The sequence below is a fragment of the Battus philenor genome, unplaced genomic scaffold (genome assembly GCF_028537555.1).
Source record: "Battus philenor isolate CCGP_79_NKW_IND1 unplaced genomic scaffold, ilBatPhil1.0.hap1 SCAF_43, whole genome shotgun sequence".
In the NCBI taxonomy this organism is placed as follows: Eukaryota; Metazoa; Arthropoda; class Insecta; order Lepidoptera; family Papilionidae; genus Battus; species Battus philenor.
Genome location: NW_027181708.1, coordinates 75,001 through 80,000, shown reverse-complemented (window position 1 = coordinate 80,000; position 5,000 = coordinate 75,001). Strand labels below are relative to the sequence as shown.

Genomic DNA, 5,000 nt, shown 5'->3' with positions numbered 1-5,000 from the left:
TAAATCAAGGATTTCGGATCTCTCTAAAACCGGGCTGGAAATCGGTCATTGTTCGTTTTGCGAAACGATATTTTATAAAAGTGAAGATTTGTATGTGTCTCGTCAAAGAACGTTCCGATGAATCGGACGCGATGCCGCGTCCAAAGTAAATCTGGACGAACGCGAGGCGAGTGTTGAGATATACATTTTCCTCCGTGAACAGATAGAAAAACGAATTCATTTTGTTGTTGCGGTGTGGTGTTGTGTGTGTATTGTAATAAATACGCACGCACGCACGCACGCACGCAAAAAGCTACCTAGGCACCGGCGCGTCACGGCGTTTCGAACGTCCGACGCGTCGCTTGTCACACGTCTATCATATCATCATCACCCTCATATCTCTCGTATGTGCGGTGTTGGTGTGTGTTAGCTCTACTAGCTAGCTCCCTGGTTGATCCTGCCAGTAGTTATATGCTTGTCTCAAAGATTAAGCCATGCATGTCTCAGTGCAAGCCGTATTAAGGCGATACCGCGAATGGCTCAATATATCAGTTTTGGTTCCTTAGATCTTACCTCGGTTACTTGGATAACTGTGGTAATTCTAGAGCTAATACATGCAATCAGAACTCTGACCAGTGATGGGATGAGTGCTTTTATTAGATCAAAACCAATCGACGGAGGGCCTCGCGTCCGAAGTCGTTAATTTTGATGAATCTGGATAACTTTTGCCGATCGCATGGTCCAGCACCGGCGACGCATCTTTCAAATGTCTGCCTTATCAACTTTCGATGGTAGTTTCTGCGACTACCATGGTTGTCACGGGTAACGGGGAATCAGGGTTCGATTCCGGAGAGGGAGCCTGAGAAACGGCTACCACATCCAAGGAAGGCAGCAGGCGCGCAAATTACCCACTCCCGGCACGGGGAGGTAGTGACGAAAAATAACGATACGGGACTCTTACGAGGCCTCGTAATCGGAATGAGTACACTTTAAATATTTTAACGAGGAACAATTGGAGGGCAAGTCTGGTGCCAGCAGCCGCGGTAACTCCAGCTCCAATAGCGTATACTAAAATTGTTGCGGTTAAAAAGCTCGTAGTTGCATTTGTGCGCCGCGCTGTCGGTGCACCGCATCCGCGGTGATACTGACACGTCTGCGGAGCATATCGTCGGTGAGCCGTCGGTAAAACGGCGGTTCAATATCAAAATCCTATCGCGGTGCTCTTCGGTGAGTGTCGAGATGGGCCGACAATTTTACTTTGAACAAATTAGAGTGCTCAAAGCGGGCTCAAAATGCTGCTTGAATATTTCGTGCATGGAATAATAGAATATGATCTCGGTTCTATTTTGTTGGTTTTCAGAACTCCGAGGTAATGATTAATAGGGATAACTGGGGGCATTCGTATTGCGACGTTAGAGGTGAAATTCTTGGATCGTCGCAAGACGAACATCAGCGAAAGCATTTGCCAAAGGTGTTTTCATCAATCAAGAACGAAAGTTAGAGGTTCGAAGGCGATTAGATACCGCCCTAGTTCTAACCGTAAATATGTCATCTAGCGATCCGCCGACGTTACTACGATGGCTCGGCGGGCAGCTTCCGGGAAACCAAAGATTTTGGACTCCGGGGGGAGTATGGTTGCAAAGCTGAAACTTAAAGGAATTGACGGAAGGGCACCACCAGGAGTGGAGCCTGCGGCTTAATTTGACTCAACACGGGAAATCTCACCAGGCCCGGACACCGGAAGGATTGACAGATTAACAGCTCTTTCTTGATTCGGTGGGTGGTGGTGCATGGCCGTTCTTAGTTGGTGGAGCGATTTGTCTGGTTAATTCCGGTAACGAACGAGACTCTAGCCTGCTAAATAGGCGTCGTCATTTAGGTGTGCGCCGCTCCGGTGGCGCAACTCACTGGCGACGTATTAAAATTCTTCTTAGAGGGACCGGCGGCTTCGAGCCGCACGAGATTGAGCAATAACAGGTCTGTGATGCCCTTAGATGTCCTGGGCCGCACGCGCGCTACACTGAAGGAATCAGCATGTTCTCCCTGGCCTAGAGGCCCGGGCAACCCGTTGAAACTCCTTCGTGCTGGGGATTGGGGTTTGCAATTATCCCCCATAAACGAGGAATTCCTAGTAAGCGCGAGTCATAAGCTCGCGTTGATTACGTCCCTGCCCTTTGTACACACCGCCCGTCGCTACTACCGATTGAATGATTTAGTGAGGTCTTCGGACCGACACGCGGTGGCTTCACGGCCGTCGGCGTTGCTGGGAAGTTGACCAAACTTGATCATTTAGAGGAAGTAAAAGTCGTAACAAGGTTTCCGTAGGGGAACCTGCGGAAGGATCATTAACGTGTGTGTATGTGTGCGAGACGCGTGATATGTTCACGAACGTTGTTGCGCCGCTGTTGCTGTTGCTGTTGTTGCTGTTGCGACGACGACGACGACGACGACGACGACGACTTCGTACATACCGTGTTTACACATATATATATGTAATACATCCATAATGATATATATATACGACATATATACATATATATGTACGTACGCGCGCGCGCTGCTGTTCGTATCTAATGCGGACGAGCGCGCGCGCGTGTGCGTGCGTGTGTGTGTGCGTGTTTGTATATATGTATAAAAAATAAAATGTGAAATAATTGTCTCTAGCGTCTATTACGCCTAACGGCGCAGCGGCGACGGCGCCGTGGCGGTGGCCGGTGGCGGTGGTGGCATTCGTCGAAAGTGCTACCGCCGCCGCTGCCTCCGCCGCCGTCGAAGCGGCCGGGTGGCGGAAAAACGCCGAGAGACGAGCGCCGACCGGGGCATACCAAACGGAGCGTTCGAAGCGGTGAAAATCCCCACTGCCTAGCTCAGGCCCTTTATTGTCGGTTGGCGCTATACAAAACGAAATTTAAGCGGTTAGAAAGATGACAATGTCGTGCGTCACGCCAGCTCGTTGGGGGGTGCGCGGGTCGTCGTCGTTCATCATTCTAAAGGATTCGCGTCGGGGCGTTAAGCTTTTTCGGTGCCGTTTCTTTATGAACGCCTCGGCGCACATGAATTCGACCAACTTTCGACGTTAATACATAAAAACGGACAATCAAGTGGCCGACGGCGAGAGCCGTAGGCCGCTACCGTAAGTAATAACAACATTAAGAAAAAACCATTACCCTGGACGGTGGATCACTTGGCTCGCGGGTCGATGAAGAACGCAGTTAACTGCGCGTCATAGTGTGAACTGCAGGACACATTTGAACATCGACATTTCGAACGCACATTGCGGTCCGTGGAGAAATATCCAGGACCACTCCTGTCTGAGGGCCGGCTGTTAAAATATAAAAACCACACTGTTCGGTGTAGAACGCGCGCTACGTGCGCTCGCGCCGGTCGATGCGCGCGGCGGTGACGCGCGACGCGGCGGCGGCGGGTTGGTGGGGGGTGATGAACGAGCTCGCGGACGGTGCGATGGGACGATCTCTAATAAGAGTCTCTCGTCCGCGCCGCCGCGGCTCTCACTCTCTCTCTCTCTCACTATCCGCCGTCGCTGTCGTCGCGCTGCCGCTGCCGCACTACCGCGCGCGGGCGAGCGGGCGCGCGCTCTTTCGAACAATTGACGGTTTCCGTTGAACGTTCTTCGCGACGGACGACGGACGGCGGGGTGCTGCACCCCTCACGTCCGCGTACGCGCGGAGCGCGTTTACGGTCCGTTTAAATATATCGAATTGTATTGAATATGAAACGAGTGTGAAAAGATTACACGCATCGCTAAGACGCGAGTCTTCGTAGTGCGGTCTTCGTCCGAGCTCATCGGTTCGTGTATACGATATAATAAAATATATCGGAAGCACAGACGACGCGTCTCCGACGGATGCGACCGGCAGGCGGTGAATGTTTTCTTGCGCGGCAAGCGTAACGCACACACAAACATATGTAAGTAAACATTACGTGATGTTCATGTGCGCGCGCGCCTAGCCCGATGCGAGAGAGTTCACCGCTCGTCGTCGCTACGCATCCGTATTATGTCGGTGATACGCGTCGTCGTTCCAGTGCGAACGTTATATTATCGTATCGATACGGACCGATACCGAAAGGGCCGGACGATCGATCGCTAACGAAAAGTACTCGCGCTCGCGTATGCGTGTCGAGATTTTCGTTTACGCTCGTATCATCATAATCATCATCGTCATCGTCGTCGTTCATCGCGCAACGCGTGTTGTGTGTGCAGCGTTGCGTTGTGCGTGCGCGCGTCTAGAGACCTCTAAGGACTCGCGACGCGCGCGCCTCGCGCACGCGCACTCGCTCTGCGACGCGCGATGATCGCGACGGTGGGGGTGGTGTACGGTAGGCGGACTCGACGTCCGAAGGGCGTCCCGCGACGACGACCGGCCGCCGTGCGCGCTTGCTTGCTTGCGCGCGCGGTCCGTCGGTTCGTCGTCGTCAAAAATATAATAAGGGACGTCGCGTACGGATATCGCGTCTGCCTCGAATTTTTATCGTTGGCCTCAGATCAGGGAGGATCACCCGCCGAATTTAAGCATATTAGTAAGCGGAGGAAAAGAAACTAACAAGGATTTCCCTAGTAGCGGCGAGCGAACAGGAAAGAGCCCAGCACTGAATCCCGCGATCGTCTCGAGCGCGGGAGATGTGGTGTTCGGGAGGTTCCGCTTTCTCGTCGTCGATACTCCTGTCCAAGTTCGTCTTGAACGGGGCCGTTTTCCCGCAGAGGGTGCCAGGCCCGTAGCGACGGAGGGCGGCGGCGAGAGGGACTCTCCTAAGAGTCGGGTTGCTTGAGAGTGCAGCCCTAAGTGGGTGGTAAACTCCATCTAAGGCTAAATATAACCGCGAGACCGATAGCGAACAAGTACCGTGAGGGAAAGTTGAAAAGAACTTTGAAGAGAGAGTTCAAGAGTACGTGAAACCGTTCAGGGGTAAACCTGCGAAACTCGAATGAACGAACGGAGAGATTCATCGTCATTCCGCGGCGTACGCGCCCGCGCTCTGATGCGACGTCCGGTCCGCCTTTA

General features: G+C 52.6%; 3 non-coding genes across 3 annotated transcripts in view; all 3 read left to right on the top strand.

The window, feature by feature from the left end:
* The first annotated feature begins 423 nt into the window (after positions 1 to 423).
* Positions 424 to 2,327, top strand: LOC137929164 (small subunit ribosomal RNA). Its single transcript, XR_011108734.1, has one exon. It is a non-coding gene; the product is annotated as a small subunit ribosomal RNA (ribosomal RNA).
* An 816-nt stretch (positions 2,328 to 3,143) lies between these two features.
* Positions 3,144 to 3,300, top strand: LOC137929151 (5.8S ribosomal RNA). Its single transcript, XR_011108722.1, has one exon. It is a non-coding gene; the product is annotated as a 5.8S ribosomal RNA (ribosomal RNA).
* Positions 3,301 to 4,473: 1,173 nt separating this feature from the next.
* LOC137929172 (large subunit ribosomal RNA) overlaps positions 4,474 to 5,000 on the top strand; it is a 4,033-nt gene continuing 3,506 nt past the window's right edge. The window contains exon 1 of the ribosomal RNA XR_011108742.1: positions 4,474 to 5,000. This exon is cut by the window's right edge and continues 3,506 nt beyond it. This is a non-coding gene — a ribosomal RNA (large subunit ribosomal RNA).